At 35.2% G+C, this 22,277-nt stretch overlaps 1 protein-coding gene across 4 annotated transcripts in view; it reads left to right on the top strand.

Annotated features, from left to right (window-relative positions):
* Window positions 1-4,800: 4,800 nt before the first annotated feature.
* The window catches only part of mrj (DnaJ heat shock protein family (Hsp40) member B6 mrj), a 117,127-nt gene continuing 99,650 nt past the window's right edge, over window positions 4,801-22,277 (top strand). For 2 of the 4 annotated variants that reach the window (XM_089093417.1, XM_089093414.1), the window contains exon 1: window positions 4,801-4,897. The gene's annotated coding sequence lies outside the window, so the exon portion shown is untranslated. The remainder of the gene's footprint in view (window positions 4,898-22,277) is intronic. The other 2 variants (XM_089093415.1, XM_089093418.1) reach the window with 2 other exon arrangements.

The following is a 22,277-nucleotide window of genomic DNA, read 5'->3' as shown; positions in this document are numbered from 1 at the left end:
ACAAGTCATGTACGCAAATCATTTGATTAACAAAAGTTAATTGTTTTCTGTTTTTAAGAGTTAAACAAGTTTTACGAGGAAAACGAGTTTTTGCCACCATTAGTAAAATCGGGAAAAAAAATGTTCCGTTTATGATTTAATTTCCAAAATTGATTTGTGTCCAGGAACAGCGAGATAAGTGATAAAATGAGTAATTTAACGATTCAAGGGCAATCTTTGAAGCCTTGGAACAGTCGGGTAGAGAACATTTTCTTGGTACTTTACAGTTAAGTCACACTACATGATGCTCCAACTAGCGCTTCCGTGTGGAACTGATCACACATTTTTTCATGCAAATTCAACAATAGTCAGTGTATTTCAATTTGAAAAGCATATAGATCATATAAAATACACATCTTCAGAACGACTGGACATATTAAGATCTTTTGCTGAATAGGAAATCGTGCGGAAAACGCAACGTTTCCACATTACTAGATTTTTTTCTCTAGATCCCATGTTCTGAAGGATTGAAATTTGGCGCGCTTGTTGATCTGGGTCTTGTGTCACGCGTAAAAAATTTGAACCCAAAACTCAGAAACTCGGACTAGCACAATAATTCACGCGTTTTTGTTTTGAAGAATATCATAATGTAGAAAATGGAAATCTAACTTTAAAATATAGATAATATCTTCAGTCCTGCTTTAAGAAAATATAGGGTTTGCCCAAAAAAGCAACTAACCTAAAAAAGCAACTAAACTCTCACTGCTTCTAACTTTTTTTTTAATTCTGACTTTGTTGGCAAAATATTGTCATCCATTCTCAAACAAAAAAAAGTCTACAACTAGAAATACTCATGACAAGGGTGTACTTTTTATTTCTTTACCTAGCTACCCCCCCCCTACTCCCGCCTGAAATCTTGCACTATGATAGATAATTTTCTTGCTCACATGACTGCTATAAAAAGGTAGACTGACGGGCCCCCTCCGAAACAAAATCCTGGATACGCCACTGCCTGAGAGCAGTCTTCCACAAACCGCAAATTAGTCGCCATACAAAAGCCCGAATTTAAAACGCCACAGTCTCAAGCATCATGCTATACTCTTCTGAGACATGGCCGATAACCCAGACACAGCTAAGAAAGGCTTATGCCGTCCAAACTAGACACCTGCGTCGAGTTGAAGGCTTCAAATAGTATGACAAGATCCGCAATACAGAGATCCTGAAGGCCTTCAAGTTCGAGAACCTCTCCATCCAAGTACATGCTCGTTCTCTAAGATGGTAAGGCCACTTACTCCGCCTACTGCCAACTACCCTGTAAGGATCATTTCGGAGTTCGATCCTGAAAATGTCTGAAAACGTCCTCGATAGAGGCCACGCGCTAAACGGGTTTACGTTATAAATCAACGCTTCTTCAACCGCAACATCGACCCTAATGAGGCCCCATCCTTAGCCCTGGACAAGGGTTGCTTGGAGAAGACTGACAGCGCTGTCAACCAGTTCCGTTTACACTGGCGACCCTGCTGAGCAAGAGGGTTAACCCAAGTAAGTCAAAGTCAAAGTTGAGGGGGCGTAAGTTAAATCATAAGGTTCTATCTGTACCCAGATTGTTGAAACGGGATATTTGTATCATCCCAACAACACCTAGGAATGTCATGTCTGAGCATTTAAAGCATATTATTGGAAATTATTAACTAAATCAAAAGGCATGTCCGTCCAGGTTTGTTCTAAGGGTGTATTTTCGATATCTTAAGAACGGGCAAAGGATTTAAGTTGAAGCTTTCAGGGCATTTTGAGGAAGATGTTTCATTAAATAGGTATGTTAAAAGGGCTTATATGTAATATATTTGGCTACATTGGCTACAGGAATTAAAAGGACACAATCAGGGGATGCACAGGTATACGTTGAGCAAAATTTTAACATATTAAAGGCATTTTATTGTGAATTTCCGAGATCTGATAATATCAGCATTTAACGGTGAATGTCTGAACTTCCTTTTTCTCTGCTTTGATTCAATTAGCTTTTTGAATCAGCTTTTTCAGTCTTTTGCAAGCTTTGATGGTAAAAGTGAAAGTTAGTTTTGGTTAGGTTAAATTAGGTTATAAATCTCAAAAATGGGTTGAAAATCTAACCTAGCCCAACTGAACCCACACTATCAAACCTTGCATAAAACTGAAGAAGTTGACTAGCAACGCTGACTAAATCCAAGGAGAAAAAGCATTTCAGACATTCAGCGATGAATGTCAAAATTCACCAATTTCGGACATTTATGGTAACATACATACAGATTGTCAAAAGGACGTATCAGCAACATCTCAGGAATGGTTGAGGGCATTATATTGAACCTTTCAGGTTACTATAAATACAACACCGAATACAACTAAAACTAAATGAAAATAGGCTACATGTATCTAGGTTTTTAAGAGGGTGTTATGTTAAACGTTCAAGGTGAGTTTTTGGGTAAATTTAACTAAGAAAAGAGAGAAAAATTTCAAAATGAAGAACAAAATAACGGATCTACGGCCAGTAAAAGAAAGGAAAAAAACGAACTAAACAGCAGATATTTTGCCTGTATAAAACTAGGTGTCTTCAGCTTTAAATAATGAAGAAACTAATTAAAAGAGTAAAATTAAAATCTAAAATAATTAATTAAATTAAAATATGAAAATAAAATCTAAACCTAAAAACAAAAAAATACAAGAAACAAACCAATATCTACATACACAATTAATACTATTTTGGTACAACACAGGATATTTATATGCACAATTACAAGCAATTGTCATGAACACGCAAAAGAAACTAATATTTCAACTCAGTTGCTTTTATAAATACTGTGTGCAGCCAGTTTTGTCCAAAAGGCAAACATCTGGTATCTCAAGAACGGCTAAGGGTATTTGTTAGGAAATTTTGATTAGGAAATGGAACTAAATCAAAATGCACTACGTACTTCTGGGGTTGTCCAAAAGGTATATTTGCAATATCTCAGGAAAGTCAAAGGAATTAAGTTGAAAATTGCAGGACATGAGGAGGGAGATAGCTAATTCATATTTTTCTATACTCGATTTTGTAACATGATGGACATTAAAATTTCTTCAGCCCTATAGAATCTTGAAGATCATAGAATTATGCAACTGGTATCCAGCTGTCCTAGTTCAAAAGCAGTCGCATCTGATCTCTACCAGTAACGTAATTTAATCAAAATTCAGGGGGGGGGGGCAGGGTTGGAGCTAATTCTCCAAAATCAAGTGAAAGTGACAATGAGAAAGGAAAAATGAGCCATATAATACCATCAGGGCAAAAATATACTAAAGAAAACTGATTTGTTTCTCTTGATGCTTGAATTATGCAGGCAAGAATTAAAACAGGAATTAAAAGGACACAATCAGGGGATGCACAGGTATACGTTGAGCAAAATTTTAACATATTAAAGGCATTTTATTGTGAATTTCCGAGATCTGATAATATCAGCATTTAACGGTGAATGTCTGAACTTCCTTTTTCTCTGCTTTGATTCAATTAGCTTTTTGAATCAGCTTTTTCAGTCTTTTGCAAGCTTTGATGGTAAAAGTGAAAGTTAGTTTTGGCTTACTACCTTACTTTCGGCAAGTTTTTTGCAGACACTAAATTTCAGCTGGAGGAGCAAACTGAGGTCTGGGGGCGGGGCAAAATGTGGTCTAGAGGGAGCAGGGTTGCCATCGTCAGTAGGATTTTACTAGATCTAGTAAAAAAAAAATCTAGTAAATTTAGAGGATCTAGTAAATTTCTTGAAATCTAGTAAAAACTAGTAAAAAGTCATGATTTATAGTAAACAAAACTTTTTTTTTTATTTTCCTTGAATTCAGGGAAAAAAAATCGTCGTAAACATATGACAATTTAAAATTGTTGCTTGTCTGTTTTACAATTTACAATTTTGCTTGTCTTTCTCAGAGACAGATGGGCAGTCACCTATTTTCATAAACAGACAATTCACTTCCGGCGTCTAAAGGTCGACAAAATCAGCTTTCTGTGTATCAAATCTTACCAACTAAAAATTAAGCTATAATGACACTTGGATTTGGGATGATGGGGAATCTATTGGAATCAAAACAAAAGCCAACCACCCAAGGTGATTAGGTGAATCTCCTCAGTTTAAAAATTTTTATTGAGAAAAAAGGAGCCTGCTGAGAGAAATTAAAAGTAAGTAGAAATGTAACATTATATATATATATATATATATATATATATATATATATATATATATATATATATATATATATATTTATATATATATGAACTTGTAGGTTTCCAGAATTTTCAATCATACTATGAAAACGAAAGAACAGAGAAAAAGAGAAAAAAAGAAGAAAAAAGGAAAAAAGATTTTGAAAATCATATTGATTATCCTCCTATAGTAAAAATTGATGCTTGATGGAAAAAAATTTTTTTTGAGCATTTAGTAAGAACAGATGCGTTCTAGTAAATTTTTCCTCTCCGATTTAGTAAATTCTTCCAGGTCAGGGTGGCAATCCTGAGAGGGAGCAGTTTCCCCTGCCTCATAAAAATTACACACCCAGATCTCAATCTATGTGTGCTGTTATTTATAGAGCTGCTCTAGTTGTCTGGTTTTGCCCAGTCACGTCTAGTGGTCTGATCTTATCCTTATATAAGGAATGTTAGGTTTTAAGTCTATAAAATAAAAAATCCTATATATTATTGGGTTGAGTGGGAAAAAATCAAGAGGAATCCCTCCATGAAATTTCTTTTGAATTTGTTCGAAATGATATGTTTCTGATCCTACCTTAAGTGAATTTTTCGTAATATGGGAATTATTTTATTTTTAGCATCGCAATCCTGACACTACATATATTATTGAAGAAAAGAAGAAAACCACTATTGGATTCTTTTGGGTATTGAGAAATCTAGAAATTGTCTAGCTTTGTAAGTGAAAATCTTGTTTGAGAGTTTTAAACTATTCAGTGTTTAACCTTCATTTAGGTAAAATTCCACTTAGCCACTTTGACCATCTTGGAAAGGGATTAGGTCAGGAAAATGAAACTTTCAGGGATGGGTGTACAGGCTAAAGTGTGCCATGGGAAGGTATTTTGAAGTACCTACCTCCACTTCTTCCCCGTCTAGATGGTCCTAACCTTTGATGACCTTTAAAAATCTTTGTATTATAAAAGTGAAACCTTGCAAAATAGATCTTCTGCTTAAATGAAGTACAACAAAATTGTTTCCAGCTTCACAACTTTGTTCAATCCCAATTTATAAGGTTTTAAAGATAGCCTATGCAAATTCATTTCGTAAATTTTGAAGAAAAACATTGATATGGCTTAAAATTCTACTCAAATAACAGGAATTGCATTTTCAGAACTACCATCTGGTAAAATTCTACTTTAGCTACATTTGGCTATCTTGGAAAGGAGTTTGGTTAGGAAAATGAAACTTTCAGGGATAGATCTAAAGGCTAAAGTATGTCCCGGGAAGGTATTTTGAAGTACCTACCTCCACTCCTTCTTGCTCTAGAGGGTCCTGACCTTTGATGACCTTTAAAAATCTGTGTGTTATAAAGTGAAACCTTGTAAAATAGATCTTCTGCTTAAAATGAAATCCAACAAAATTGTTTTCAGCCTCACAACTTTGCTCAATCCTGATATATAGAGTTTTAAAGATATGCAAATACATTTCCTAAATTTTGAAAATTAACATTGATATGTCTTAAAATACTACTTAAAAAACAGAATTGGATTTTCAGAACTAAAACCAGAGAAAAAGAATCTAAAAACTAAAAATTAAGGTAAAATATAGTTTTGTCAAAACTTCAATAGGTATAGACTTGTCATGTAGGCAAATTTCAGAATCCTCTAGAGGGAGAAGGAGAGGAGGTAAGTACTTCAAAATACCTTCCCAGGACATATTTTACCCTGTAGACCCATCCCTGAAAGTTTCATTTTCCTAACCTCCCCCTTTCCAAGATAGGTAAAAGTAACTAAAGTAGAATTTTACCATCTTATTTAATGGTTATCATAAATTAATTGTAATTAATGATCATTAATCACTGAAAAACATCACTAAGCCCTGCCTCTTAGCATCATTAATTATAATCACTTGACATGGAATACACCCTTGCTGAAATCAGATCCTGAAATCAGCTATGTGTGCCTAGGGTAAAAATTTAGAATTGTGGCTCTTGATAAGGAGACATGTTAAGAAAACAATTCTTACTTTAAAATATGTATAATGATCATAGTTAACATATTATCCAAGGGGAGAACCTTTATCATCAATTCTTTCCACTAATAATCCTTCTTTTTCCAGCTTAAAAGAAAAAAGTTTACAATAAACCACCATGCTGAGATCCAATGCGTAAATCTTTTGAAATTGTGGCTAGAAATTCCCAAACAAATTGTTTTATAGATAGCGCTATCCTGGCTGTTGTTAGTATTTTGCTAATGCTAATTTTGCCATGCTAATTTTGTATTTTTGCCACTGCTCATTAAAAAAAAACAGAATAAGAATGCTATCTATAGAATACTAATTTGGCAACTCATAGCAGCAATTTAAAAAGAATTACCCATTCCTTTTTAAAATGGAGAATATTTTTATTTTTTTCTTTTAAGCTGGAAAAAGATGGATTTATAGAGGAAAGACTTGATGATAAAGGTTCTCCCCTTGGATAATATGTTAACTAGGATCATTATACATATTTTAAAGTAAGAATTGTTTTCTTAACATATCTCCTTATCAAGAGCTACAATTCTAAACTTATACCATGCCTAGCCCTTAAAGCCAAAGAAAAAGAAACTAATAACTGAAAATTAAGGTAAAATTTTTTTTTGTCAAAATTTTAATAGATATAGACCTGTTATGTAGGCAGATTTCAGGACCCTCTAGAGGGAGAAGGAGTTGAGGTAGGTACTTCAAAATACCTTCCTGGGATTCCTAACTGCTCTCCAAGATAGCCAAAAGTATTTAAAGTAGGCCTAGAATTTTACCTTCATTTAGCCCTTATCAGTTTTCTCTGTCCACAGGTTATTATTAAAAAGTAGGTAAAAATCTATTGCATCAAAAACCATAGGCTGAGTTGGAAAGTCATCACATATGCTTATTCATTTAATATTTGGCAAAATTCTAGTCATAGCCTATTCTCATGGAAGAAATGTCATAGCTAAAGGGTAGTACCTTTTGATTCCAGCATACAGCAGCAACTTTATAAGAAATTTAAAATAAATTTTTTTGTGAAATATTATCGCATTTAATCAGCAGTTGTACCAAACCAATCCTGCTCAATTCATCCTCAGGGCTATACTGTGGCGTTTCTCCTCCCAATAGTATAGTGCAGACTGTTTGATATCATTCTATTATCCCTTCTTGTTTTAGTTTTGTTTTTGTTTAAAGCTTTTTCCAATAGGCAATGATTAGTCCTCCAAAAAAAAAGTCCCCCCAGATCCTACCTCAAATGCCAGTGATACCCATCTTGGCTGGTCAAGCACACTATCTCAAAGTTCAAATGATAGCTCCAATTCTGAGAATAGGACAATGATAATTGTAGGGGCTAATGTCACCATAAATGATGATAATGGGTTTCAAGAGGTCCTTTCTAGAAGCTCTAAAAAAAGGGAAAAAATCTCCCCAATCAAAAGCATTTCCCCTCTCCCTGCCCAAGATCTTCCCTCCAAAAACTTAGGAATTTACCTTAAAATTACTCCTACTACCTTCTTTGAAATAAAAAAAGATTACTGCAATAAGGATTGCAATTTTCAAATTGATAAAATCAATGTTCTCTCTTAATATTAACTGTGATGGATCTCTGCTAATAGCTGTCCAAGATCAGAAATCAGCAGACACAATAATTAACCTAAAATCCCTTCTGAATACCCCAATTAATGCATCTAAATGGAACCCAAAACAATCACCATCAAAAATAGTAGTTGATAATGTTCCCCCAGAGATATCCATTCAGGAGTTAAAAGAAGGGCTCTCAGATAGGACTGGCAACACTATCCCAGTTGAAGACGTTGCCCAAATTGTAGAACCAACTCTAATGGCGTAAACACTAGTAGATCCTTCATATACACACTGAAGGAAAAAAATAGTATTCCAGATAAGTTATTCCTATATGGGCAAGTCAAACCACACAGGGACTACTAACCGAAGCTAATCCAGTGTCAGAAGGGTTTCAAACTGGGACACGCAACAAACAAATGCAATGAAATTCTCCTAGAGTGTAGTAATTGTAAAGCCTACCATCCTAAAGAGTTGACAACTTGCAACAACACTCAGCCTACATGTATCAATTGCAAAGGCCCACAATAATCTACAAATAAATCACTATGCCCTGCATATAAGAAAAGAGCTCTAACACTCCAAATAGTAATAAAGAAGGCCATCCCATACCGCTTTGCGGCAATGGAAGCAAATGCTGCCCAACAATACCAAATAAAGCCCATAATGAAACCAACCAAAAACCCCAAGTCAAACGCCCCCAATGCATCCACTACTCAGTATAAAACATCATCTTCTAAGCCACCTACATCACATCCCTATCAGAAGGAATCACCAAGTCAACAACCCTCCCTGTCCGGGGAGATGTGGTCCGCCTGGCCCCCCCCCCTCCCAAGATGAAACACTACCAGGAATTAATCCCTTAACCGACAAACAGGATGCACAACCAAACATGCAATCCCCAAATATATGCTTATTCATTCTAAACAGTAATGCAGTTCAGGCCATGAACATACATCAACTACAGAAAACAAAAATCATTGCAGAATTGGCAAAAATCTACACCCCCAATGATATGCTCATTCAAGCAAAAAAAGATCTTGCTTTACTTTTAACAAAGCTGAACATTGATGAATAGTGACATGAAAAATAAATCACCAACCAAATAGGTAGTAACACTCCTGTGAAACATAAGATCACCCGCTAAAAATAAGTTAAACGAACTAATATCTTTCATGAATAATAATTCCATCAATTTTGCTCGCATCCAGGGAACTATTTTAACCCAAAATGAACAAATTAATTCTCTGGGATATACTATCCTGAAAAAGGATAGATCATCAGAGAGAAAAGGAGGTGGTGTAGCTCTATTAGTTAAAAATAATATAAAATTCTGTGGCATCAATTTTCCAGATTTTGCTAATGATGTTGATGCAATTGGTATCAGTGTTTGGCTGAATAATATAAAAACCTACATAATAAGCTTTTATAACCCTAATGGCAAAACTACAGATGCCATGGATTTCTTTAATTATATAAATAATTCTAATATGTTTAAAAATATCATTATTTGTGGAGATTTCAATGCCCTCAGCCTTTTGTGGGGGAATAAACCAGCAAATAAAGCTGGTAAATTGATTGAGTATATGACTTCAAATAATAATGAACTAGCTGTTGCTACCCCTCCAAACCTGAATACTTATTTCAACCCCAAAAGTGGCAGATTTTCCACAATTGACCTACAAATTGTGTCATTAAATATTTTGAATAAAATTTATATAAATAAAATTGATAGTCTATGTACTGACCACTTTGCTGTAGTGTGCTCCCTAAATGAACCCGCTGAAACTCTACCACATACCCCCAAATATATCAACACTAAAGCAAATTGGTTTATGTTCCAAAATAAGCTAAATGATGAAATCACAAGTTTCACCCAAAATTCATACATTTCAAACAACAGTTGACACACATGCTGAAGTATTGACATCATTACTATTAAATACAGCTAATCATGCTACCCTAAGGACAACACCTACGAAAACCTTCCCTAAACACATTCCTAAAGCATGGTGGACAAATGAGTGCCAAAATAAATGGAGAATAAAAAAGGCAGCTAGGACAGAATTCGTAAAAAAACCATCACCTAGTATATATTTAAAAAAATTACAAGCAGAATCTACTCTAAAAAGGACTATAATAGATGCTAAATATAATTACTTGAATAATTTTGCAAATAATCTCTCCAGAGAAACACATGATCCAATTATACATAAAGGTATACTCTACATCTATGGGAAAAAGATTTCCCCCAACCCACTCCAGTATGAGCTTATACATAATAATACCCATTATGACAATGATAATGAAAAAGCTAAGCTATTTGCAACTCTTTTTGTTAATAAGCTAACATCAAATAATCAAAGCAAAATGTTCCCAATTCCTATGAACCCAACTTACCAACCACACCCAGGATATGAGTATATAAGTTGTCCATTTTCAATCCAGGAAATGAATAATGCAATACATCATATTAGGACCAAAACTAGCAGCAGCTATGACAATGTACACCCTACATGGCTAAAGAATCTCACCCCTTCATACAAGCAGGAACTGCTAAATTGTTATAATCACGCTTGGGCATCTTCTATGTTCCCCAATATATAGAAATGTTTGTCCCTCCTACCAGTCCTAAAGAAAAATAAACCCAAAGAGAACCCTGAGTCCTGTAGGTCCATAATGATTAATTCTGTGATGGGGAAAATAATGGAGAAAAAGATCTATCACAGACTCCTCTGGTTTGTTGAAAAAAACAATATGATCCCTCACACTCAAACTGGATACAGGAAACACCACTCCTCAACAGATGCTTTCATTTTGCTAAAAAATGCAATCAATGAATCTTTCTCAAAAAATAATCTCCTAGTTGCAGCTTTCCTAGATTTTGAAGGGGCATATGACAATTTGAACCACTAAATCCTTTTAAAAAAAGTTGCAAACCTTGGACTACCCCCTAAGCTAGTATCTTTTATAAAATCCTTCATAGAAGTGCGAGGTTTCATTGTTTGTGATGGTTCAGCCTCTTCACCCCAAAAGACAACAACCAAAGGCCTACCTCAGGGAGCAGTCCTCAGTTGCCTCCTGTTTGCCCTATATCTCTGGGACATGAACCTACCCCACACATATCTACAATATGCTGACGATCTGGTGCTATGGTCATCTGTCAACAACTTTGAAATAGCACAGTCAAATCTGCAAAAGTCACTTTTCCAATTTGAAAAATTCTCTCAACATTCAGATTTACGCATTGCACCTACCAAGTCAAAAATAATCCAATTTCACCAGAAGCAAAACCATGTTAATGCAAAACTAACTCTAAATAAAACAACTATTCCAGAAGATAGTCATATTAATTACCTTGGCCTCATGCTTGACCAAAAACTTAACTTCCACCTCCACATTTCAAACACAATAAAAAAATGCTATAAAAAAAACAAATATACTAAAAAGACTTCTTTCCACACCCTGGGGCTGTAAGGAGAAAACCTTACTCCAGTTTTATAAATCACGTATAAGACCCCATAATGACTATGGGCTCATTGTATATGGTGCATGTGCAAAGACCCAGATGCAAAAAATTGAAACAACACAAAATGTTATAATACGCCTCATATTTGGTCTTAGGAAACCCACAAGCACCAAGTTTCTGCTTATGGAGAGTGGATTAACAACAATAAGTGAGAGACGTAGCTTTCTCTTGACAAAACATCTTACAAAAATTTAATCAAATAGCTCACACACCCTACATAATTGGTTAAAAAATCCAGCCATATATAGAGGCATTGCAGATGAGTATGCCAACATTCAGAAGAAGTTCCCCGTACCAGCAAAGTCTATTGCACCCACTTTCCCTTAATCCCCTCCCTGAACTTGGTCAAGTCCCATAATAAATACTGATTTCTCAAAGTGGACTAAAGATTTAACCCCCATTGCTTTTGTCCAGAAAAAATTTGCTGAATTAATACAATTACCTATAAAAATCACTTCCAAATATTTGTTGATGGGTCAAAAATGAATTAGAAGATAGCAAGTGGTGCTTTCCTTCCTCGCCTGAAAATTGCAATGGGCGAGAGATTATATAATAATTTATCTATAATGTCTGCTGAGTTAAATTCCATAATCATGGCATTAGAACACATTAAGGAAAACCAACCTTTGGTTGCAAATTCAAATAATATTATTGTATATTCCGACTCTTTATCCAGCCTTGAGTTGCTGGCCTCAGCTCCTCAGTATAAGTTGGACATTGACACTTATCATTGTCTCAGTATTATAGATAATCTTGCTTCAAGTGGCATAAAAACTTATTTTCAGTATATTCCTAGCCACTCTGGCATAAATGGTAATCATCAGGTTGATGAAATAGCAAAACATGCTATAAATATTGACCAGCCAAGTGGGAGACCAATCCCAATTAGAAATATTTACTGATGGAGGCTATCAGATATTAATTTTAATAAATTTAATCCTATCCTTTCCCCCTTTCCCAATAAGTATTTTTCTAAAATTTATCATAGAATTCGTTCTGGAACAAATGGACTAAATTTTCTTGCATTTTCATATAAGTTTTCTAATTCAAGTGGTTCAGTTCCCCTTTCCCCTCTTTGCAGGCATTGTAATATGAATAATGAAACAATTGACCATTGCCTATTTGAATGTAATATGCTTACATCTGCACAACATACCCTGCTTTGCAAACTGTTAAAATGCTTCAAACACCACAAAATCTCACTATCAGTCAAGAGCCTAGCCAACTATACCTGCACACAGAGCATAGAAATCGACATCTATCAACTCATAAGTGAACTCCTAGAGTCGAAAGATCTACTGAAAAATATCTGAAAATATTTAATAATCATGAGGCAATCGAGCCAGTAGCTCTGTAGCCCACAGAGTGAAGCAAAAGGAAAAGGGCTAAATAGTATCACTGAAAAGCCCACCTGCTGTTAAATAGAAGAAGAAGATTCCCTTGTTGACTGATTTTCTAAAAATAGATTTTCTAAACTTCGCACTTCTATGAAGGATTTAATAAAGGATACTAGCTTGGGAGGTACTCCAAGGTTTGCAAGTTTATTTAAAAGGATTTGGTGGTTCACATTGTCATATGCTCCTTCAAAATCAAGGAAAGCTGCCACTAGGATATTATTTTTTGAGAAAAATTCATTTATTGCATTTGTTAGCAAAATGAAAGCATCTGTTGAGGAGTGGTATTTCCTGAATCCAGTTTGAGTGTGTGGGATCATGTTATTTTTCTCAACAAACCAGAGGAGTCTGTGATAAATCATTTTCTCCATTATTTTCCCCATCACAGGTGTAATCATTATGGGCCTATAAGACTCAGGGTTATGCAGTTGAGGATGTTACCCAACTTGGAAAACCTAACTCTACTGGCCTAAAAACTAGTAGATCCTTCTTATTCACACTAAAGGATAAAATTGATATCCCAGAAAAATTATTCCTATTTGGGCAAATCAAACCACACAAGGAATACAAACCTAAGCCTATTCAGTGTCAGAAGTGTTTCAAACTGGGACACACGACAAACAAATGCAATGAAATTCTCCAAGAGTGTAGTAATTGTAAATCTTTCCATCCTAAAGAGCTGACAACTTGCAAAAACACCCAGCCTACATGCATCAATTGCAAAGGTCCTCATGAATCTACAAATAAATCATTATGCCCTGCATACAAGAAAAGAGCTCTAACACTCCAAATATCAACAGAGAAGGCCATCCCATACCCCTTTGCAGCAATGGAAGCAAATGCTACCCAACAATACCAAATAAAGCCTGTAATGAAACCAACCAAAACCCCCAAGTCAAATGCCCCAAATGCATCAAGCACCCCATATAAAACAATATCTTCTAAGCCCCCTAGCTCAAATCCCTATCAGAAGGAATCACCAAGCCAGCAAGCCTTGTTTTCCGGTGAGATGAGGCCAGCCTGGCCCTCCCTCCCAAGAAGATACAAACCAGAAACACTACCTGGAATCAATCCCTTAACCAACAAACAGGATGCACTACCAAAAATGCAATCCCCAAATATATGCTTATTCATTCTAAACTGTAATGCAGTTCAGGCCATGAACATACATCAACTACAGAAAACAAAAATCATTGCAGAATTGGCAGAAATCTACATCCCAGATGATATGCTCATTCAAGCAAAAAAAGATCTTGCTTTACTTTTAACAAAGCTGAACATTGATACACAGTCATATGAAGAATAAATCAACAACACAACATTTATCAATACTCCAATGGAATGTAAGATCACTCACAGAAAATAAGCTAAATGAACTAATATCATTTATGAATAATAATTCCATTAATATTGCTTGCCTCCAGGAAACTCATTTAACCCAAAATCAACAAATTAAGTCTCTGGGATACACTATCCTGAGAAAGGATAGATCTTCAGAGAGAAAAGGAGGTGGTGTAGCTTTATTAGTTAATAATAATATAAAATTTTGTGGCATCAATTTTCCAGATTTTGAAAATGATGTTGATGCAATTGGTATAAGTGTTTGGCTGAATAATTTAAAAACCTACATAATAAGCTTTTATAACCCTAATGGCCAAACTTCAGATGCCAAGGATTTCTTTAATTATATAAATAATTCTAATATGTTAAAAAACATCATTATTTGTGGTGATTTCAATGCCCACAGCCTTTTGTGGGGGAATAAACCAGCAAATAAAGCTGGTAAATTTATTGAGCATATGATTTCAAATAATAATGAATTAGCTGTTGCTACCCCTCCAAACCTAAATACATATTTTAACCCCAAAAGTGCCAAATTCTCTACAATTGACCTACAAATTGTGTCTTTAAATTTTTTGAACAAAATTTACATAAATAAAATTGATAGTCTGTGTACAGACCACTTTGCTATAGTTTGCTCCCTAAATGAACCTGCTGAAACTTCTTCTCATACTTCCAAATATATCAATACTAAAGCAAATTGGTCTATTTTCCAAAATAAGCTAAATGATGAAATTACAAGTTTCACCCAAAGTTCATGCATTTCTAACACAACAGTTGACACACATGCTGAAGCCTTGACATCTTTACTAATAAATACAGCTAATCATGCTATCCCCAGGACAACACCTAAGAAAACATTCCCTAAACAAATTCCTAAAGCATGGTGGACAAATGAGTGCCTAAATAAATGGAAGATAAAAAAGGCAGCTAGGACAGAATTCATAAAAAAACCAACACCTACTACATATTTAAAAAAATTACAAGCAGAATCTAATCTAAAAAGGACTATAATAGATGCTAAATATAAATACTGGAATAATTTTGCAAATAATCTCTCCAGAGAAACGCATGAGCCAATTATACATAAAGTCATAAGCCACATATGTGGGAAAAAGACTTCTCCCAACCCACTCCTGTATGAGCTTTTACATAATAATACCCATTATGACAATGATATTGAAAAGGCTAACCTATTTGCAACTCTTTTTGTTAATAAGCTAACATCAAACAATCAAAGCAATCTGTCCACAATTCCTATGAACCCTAGTTACCAACCACGCCCAGGATCCGAGTGCATAACTAATCCATTTTCAATCCAGGAATTGAATAATGCAATACATCATATTAGGTCCAAAACTAGCAGCAGCTATGACAATATACACCCTACATGGATAAAGAATCTCACACCTTCATACAAACAAGAACTGCTAAATTGTTATAATCACGCTTGGGCATCTTCTAGGTTCCCCAATATATGGAAATGTTCGTCCCTCCTACCAATCCTAAAGAAAAATAAACCAAAATATAACCCTGAGTCTTATAGGCCCATAATGATTACACCTGAGATGGGGAAAATAATGGAGAAAATGATTTATCACAGACTCCTCTGGTTTGTTGAGAAAAATAACATGATCCCACACAATCAAACTTGGTTCAGGAAATAACACTCCTCAACAGATGCTTTCATTTTGCTAACAAATGCAATAAATGAATCTTTCTCAAAAAATAATATCCTAGTGGCAGCTTTCCTTGATTTTGAAGGAGCATATGACAATGTGAACCACTAAATCCTTTTAAATAAACTTGCAAACCTTGGAGTACCTCCCAAGCTAGTATCCTTTATTAAATCCTTCATAGAAGTGCGAAGTTTCATTGTTTGTGTTGGTTCAGCCTCTTCACCCCAAAAGACAATAACCAAATGCCTACCTCAGGGAGCAGTCCTCAGTTGCCTCCCATTTGCCCTATATCTCTGGGACATGAACCTACCCCACACAAATCTACAATATGCTCATGATCTGGTGATTTGGTCATCTGGCAACACCTTTGAGATAGCACAGCCAAATCTGCAAAAGTCACTTTTCCAGCTTGAAAAATTCTCTCAACATTCAGATTTACCCATTGCACCCACCAAGTCAAAAATAATCCAATTTCACAGGAAGCGAAACCATGTTAATGCAAAACTAACTCTAAATAAAACAACTATTCCAGAAGATAATAATATTAATTACCTAGGTCTCATGCTTGACCAAAAACTTAATTTCCACCTCCACATTTCAAACACAATAAAAAAATGTTATAGAAAAGCAAATATACTAAAAAGACTTCTTTCCACACCCTGGGGTTGTAAGGAGAAAACCTTACTCCAGTTTTATAAATCACATATAAGACCCCATATTGACTATGGGCTCATTGTCTATGGTGCATGTGCAAAGACCCAGATGCAAAAAATTGAAACAACACAAAATGATATAATACGTCTCATATTTGGTCTTAGGAAACCCACAAGCACCAAGTTTCTGCTTATGGAGAGTGGATTAACAACAATAAGGGAGAGACGTAGCTTTCTCTTGATAAAACATCTTACAAAAATTGAATCAAATAGCTCACACACATTACATAATTGGTTAAGAAATCCAGCCATGTATAGAGGTATTGCAGATGAGTATGCCAATATTCAAAAGAAGTTCCCTGTACCAGCAAAGTCTATTGCACCTACTTTCCCCCAATCCCCTCCATGGAATTGGTCATTTCCCCTAATAAATACTGAATTTTCAAAATGGAATAAAGATTTAACCCCCATTGCTTTTGTTCAGAAAAAATTTGCAGAACTTAATACAATTACCTATAAAAATCACTTCCAAATATTTGTTGATGGGTCAAAAATGAATGAGAAGGTTGCAAGTGGTGTTTTCCTTCCTCACCTGAAAATTGCAATGGGCGAGAGATTATTTAATAATTTATCTATAATGTCTGCTGAGTTAAATGCCATAATCATGGCATTAGAACACCTTAAGCAAAACCAATCTTTGATTGATAATTCGAATAATATTATCATTTATTCCGACTCTTTATCAAGCCTTGAGTTGCTGGCCTCAGCTCCTCAATATAAGTTGGACATTGACACTTATCATTGTCTCAGTATTATTGATAATCTTGCTTCAAGTGGCATAAAAACTTACTTTCAGTACATTCCTAGCCACTCTGGCATAAGTGGTAATCATCAGGTTGATGAAATAGCAAAAAATGCTATAAATATTGACCAGCCAAGTGGGAGACCAATCCCAATTAGAGATATTTACCGATGGAGGCTATCAGATATTAATTTTAATAAGATTAATCCTATCCTTTCCCCCTTTCCCAATAAGTATCTTTCTAAAATTTATCATAGAATTCGTTCTGGAACAAATGGACTAATTTTCCTTGCATTCTCATATAAGCTTTCTAATTCAAGTGGTTCAATTCCTCTGTCCCCTCTTTGCAGGCATTGTAATATGAATAATGAAACAATTGACCATTGCCTATTTGAATGTAATATGCTGACGTCTGCACAACATACCTTGCTTTAAAAACTGTTAAAATACTTCAAACAACACAAAATCACACTATAAGCCAAGAGACTATCCAACTATAAATGCACACATATTATATAAATCGACATCTATAATATTATATTTGAACTCCTAGAGTCGAAAGATCTGCTGAAAGATATCTGAATATATCTAATAAATATGAGGCAATCAAGCCAGTAGCTCTGTAGCCCACAGAGTGAAGCAAAAGGAAAAGGGCTAAATAGTATTACTGAAAAGCCCGCCTGCTGTTAAATAGAAGAAGAAAAATAGGCTAATTGTTGTTAACATGACAATTGTGCCATGTCCCTTTATAATTAGGCTTGATAGCATATAGCCTAGTAAAATTCTAATTTAGCTACTTTTTGCTGCCTTGGAAAGGGCTTAGCTTAGGAAAATGAAACATTCAGGTATATGTCTATAGACTGAGGTATGTCCTGGAATGGCATTTTGAAGTGCCTACATACATTCTTCTCCCTCTTAAGGGCAGTGACCTTTGATGACCTTAAATCTTTTGTATTATGAAAGTGAGACCTTTCAAAACAGATCTTCTGCTTAAATGAAGGGTAAATTTGCAGGTTGCATTATAATTTAGCTCAGATGAAACTGAAAACATTATTTGATGCCTTTTTTATGCTCTTTCATAATTTAATAATTGCTTCTGTTGCAAATTGTATCTTGAGCCCTTAAAGGGGCCCCAAAGGTTTTTCATTTTTGTAACCACACAAAAAGTTATCAACAGTAGTTAAGTTACTGAAAAGCTATTAAAAACATATCACTAGGCTAGTTTATAAATAAGTTGTTCAAGAGTAATATATTCCAAAAATACTTATTTATAACAATTCAAACCTCATTTATTGGGCAAAAGAAATATAAATGATTTTTTGCAGGTTTCAAGTTTTTCAAATGCTATTGACAAAAATAGCACTGAATTTTGCTATTCAAAACTTTGCTGTTTCCAATTCAGGGTATATATTTGCACATTAAGGGGATGGGGGTGGGTAAATTTCATGGTAACTTTGCAGTGGATCCATATAATTTAGCTAGGATGAAGGTGAAAACATCATTTGATGCTTTTTTTATGCTCTTTCATAATTCATATAAAATACCTTTGGGCCCCTTTAAGGGCTCAAGATGCAATTTGCAACAGAAGCAATTATTGAATCATGAAAGATCATAAAAAAAGGCATCAAATGATGTATTCACTTTCATCCTAGCTAAATTTTAATTACAACAAATTTACCAAATGAAGTACAAGAAAACTGTTTTCAGCTTCACAACTTTGCTCAATCCCAAATACATTTCCTATATTTAGAAAACACCCATTGATATGACTTAAAATTCCACTCAAAGATCTATAATTGCATTTTCAGAACTAAAACCATGAGAAAAAGAAACTGATAACCAAAAATTAAGGTAAAATGTGGTTTTGTCAAAGTTTCAATAGGTAGGGTAAAAGACCTCTTTTAAATAAAGTAAACATACCACTTGATGCCTTTTTTTATGATCTTTCCAAATATAATAATCATTTTTGTTGGAAACGAATTTTACCCCCATACCTTTCTATACCAATTCAGGGTATATATTTGCACATTCGGGGTGGGGGTGGTGGTGGAGGTAAATTTTATTTCTGATGTAAATGAGAGGTAAGTTTAAACTTCACCGCCCCCCCCCCGAATGTGCAAATATATAAGCCATATCTAGTGTAAATTTGAAGTTCTAGGGGGGCAGCTGCCCCCCCCCTCTCCATACACCCATGGCTATGAGCTAGCCTGTTTCATTGTTTTTGTTCAAAATGAGCACAAAAAAGCATGATAGCTGCTGAATATAGTTCCTATTTTGAGTAAAAAATTACTTTAACTGTGTCCTTACATAATTACATTCTGAAAGTTTTTATTCAAGGGATTCTGCAGGTCACTTCCAGTTTTGCTAGATCCCAGCTCCTCCACTCTACTTCCTGGATAAGTTATAAGCTTCCATTTCAAAAGGGATGCAGTTAAAGTAGAAGTGACTCTAAAATCATATAAATAGAAATTTCCCATACAGAATGAAGTAAGAATTTTGTCATTATAGGGCTTAGTTTAGAACAGGATCAATACTCAACTGGTACCTAAAAATCATTCCTGTAAAGAATTTAAAGCTCCATTAGAAAAGCTGAAAAGATGACTAGATTTTGAAAAAAAGGTTAATATTTATGTATTGAGATTGCTAACACTTCATTATTATCAATCATTAGAAACAACATCCTGAGTCTCTAACACTGATACATAGTCTTGAGTAGTTGCTAAATTGTTTATCAGGTTTTGGTAAATTAAAATGGGGTTTAATTGCTACAATTTTGGATGCAAAAATTATACCATTATAGTAGACATTAGAGGCTGCAGTACTAAAGAGTATGTTTTTTTTTCTTCAGCCTGCTGTATGAGATTGACTAAATATTCAAGAAGCAATTACCTATTCTAATCCTCAGTAATCTACCTTGGAATATCCATTAAAATCTTACAATTTTAGCCTGTCATACTTTTAACAACTAGAACTGCTGTGTCATTTTACAACACTTGACCAATAATTTAGGTCATTATTTTGCCTTAAATTGCATGGCCAGGGAGATAAGGTGCCACCTGTAGAACATCTTGCTGGCAGTGTGACATGACTATGCTTTGGCATCCAAGGTTAGCCTGCACTCTGCATTGGCCCAGTCACAATCAACTCCTGTCTTGAAAGCATCTATGGTTTGGGATTGGATAGTGGCTTTGGAGAGGATGCTCCAGTGAGAGACAATATGTACAGAGAATAAGTATCAGCACTCATGTCAATGGCAACAGGGGACTTGCAGCTTCTTTGTGTGACCTATTTTCATACTTGCAAAGGATGAAGAGAAAACTTGACATGACCCAAGCAGTTTTCAAGTAGTGATTGTGTCTCCTCTCTTCCTTTGATAGACTAGGGTGGGGAGTTTGAGGGACACAAGTGAGGGGTGAGTGACCAGTGCATCATTTATGATGCTCTCAAGGACTTTGCATACAACTGAAGTAAGACTTATAGGATGATAATTACTGGCTTGGTCTTTTCTCTCTTTCTTGAAGATGGGCTTGATGTTGGCCTGCCTCTAGTCACTTGGGAGGACTTTGGAAGTGAGTGACATTTCAAACATCACTGCTATTGGCTCAGCAATTTGTTCAGCTGCTTCTTTTAACAGTCAGGATTGTAAGTTATCTGGCCCATCAGCTTTATTCACATTGAGTCTTTTAAGCCTTTTCAGAACATTCTCTATACTTATACTTGTCATGTACATTGGTTCTCAGATTGGTTGCTCTGGTAAAATGGGTGGAGGGTTAGCTGTGGGCTGAGTGGAGAAATTTGTACCAAACTTAGAGTTGAACAAACCCACTTTTTATTTAGCCTCTGGGATCTTTGTATCATCCTCTTTCATGATGTCTGGGATGTCATCTCTAGAGGGATTAGCTGCTGAAATATGGTGCCAGAACCTCTTTGGATTCTTCTTTGCATCACCTGCAATTGCCTCCTCATGGTTTCCTACAATCTTCTGAGTCAAATTTCTTAGCTAGTTTCTGTATTTCTTGAGCGTATCATAGTGGTTATCACATTTGCACTTTACATATTTAGTCCAGGCTCTTTTCTCCTTCCTTCTAGCCCTTTTGACATATTTGGGTAGGAAGGGGAGTGTTTTTGGCAAGGGTGACCAGTATACCCAGGTGTGTTTCTTTTCTAGAGCTAGAACTACTGTCTTAAATTCTCCCAGCTTTTTTCTATGTTACCACTGTTAACCACACTCCATTTTTAACCTTTGACAGATCCTGGTATCAATTAATAATCTGTAAATGACTTTTTTACTTTATTTTCCTTCTTGAAGTTCACCTGTATTGCAGTCAAGAAATAAGTATGGTCTCTGCTTTTGATTGCAGGGTGATAGGAAGTAGAAAGGATTTGTTCAGGGTTATTTGGCACAACCAAGTCTAGTAGGGAGGGTTGTTGCTGGTGCCTGAATTGTGTTGGTTGGTCAATAATCTGTGTCAGTAGTTATCAGTGAGGGATTCAGTAGTGACACAGGAGCGGCTACTTTCAGGGGGAATCCTATACCTTCAACCCACTTAACATCAGGCATATTCACTCTCTAAACAAAAAGATTGTTGAATGCTCTTGGGCATTCATCTTAGATATGAGATCAGATGCAGCTAGGTGTGAAATAAATTGATCAGGGGCAGACAAACTTCAGTAAACAATACCTATTATAAATGATTCAGATCCAACATGGAGTTTCAAACAGACATACTCAACCCAACCAATATCAGAAATAATAAAAGCGTAACTCACATTTTCAGCTCTCAGTTGAGCTCTGCAATATATTGCTGCTCCTCTCCAACACTCAAGGTTATTCAAATTGCTACACAGACTAAATCCAGGGACTTGGATATGAGATTCTTTGAGTTTTGATACTGAGTTCTTAGGGCAAATCTCACAAACACAAATAACGTCTATATTGAGATCAAAACTCACAGCTTTCAGTTCAGTAAGTTTTGCAGCAAGAGTATCAGAATTTGTTTAAAAACACTAACTTTTCTGGTTAGTGGAACAAGTGGAAACTTGTGCTTGCATATAAAATAATTAAAATACTGATCAGTTGTTTGTATTTTGTTGTGGAACTTCCCAGGAAGAAAGGAAACCATAGTGAAAAGCAT

This window comes from Artemia sp. Qi Xiang Cuo, chromosome 8 (assembly GCF_049724085.1).
Source record: "Artemia sp. Qi Xiang Cuo chromosome 8, ASM4972408v1, whole genome shotgun sequence".
Classification (NCBI taxonomy): domain Eukaryota; kingdom Metazoa; phylum Arthropoda; class Branchiopoda; order Anostraca; family Artemiidae; genus Artemia; species Artemia sp. Qi Xiang Cuo.
This window is presented reverse-complemented; position numbering and strand designations above follow the sequence as displayed.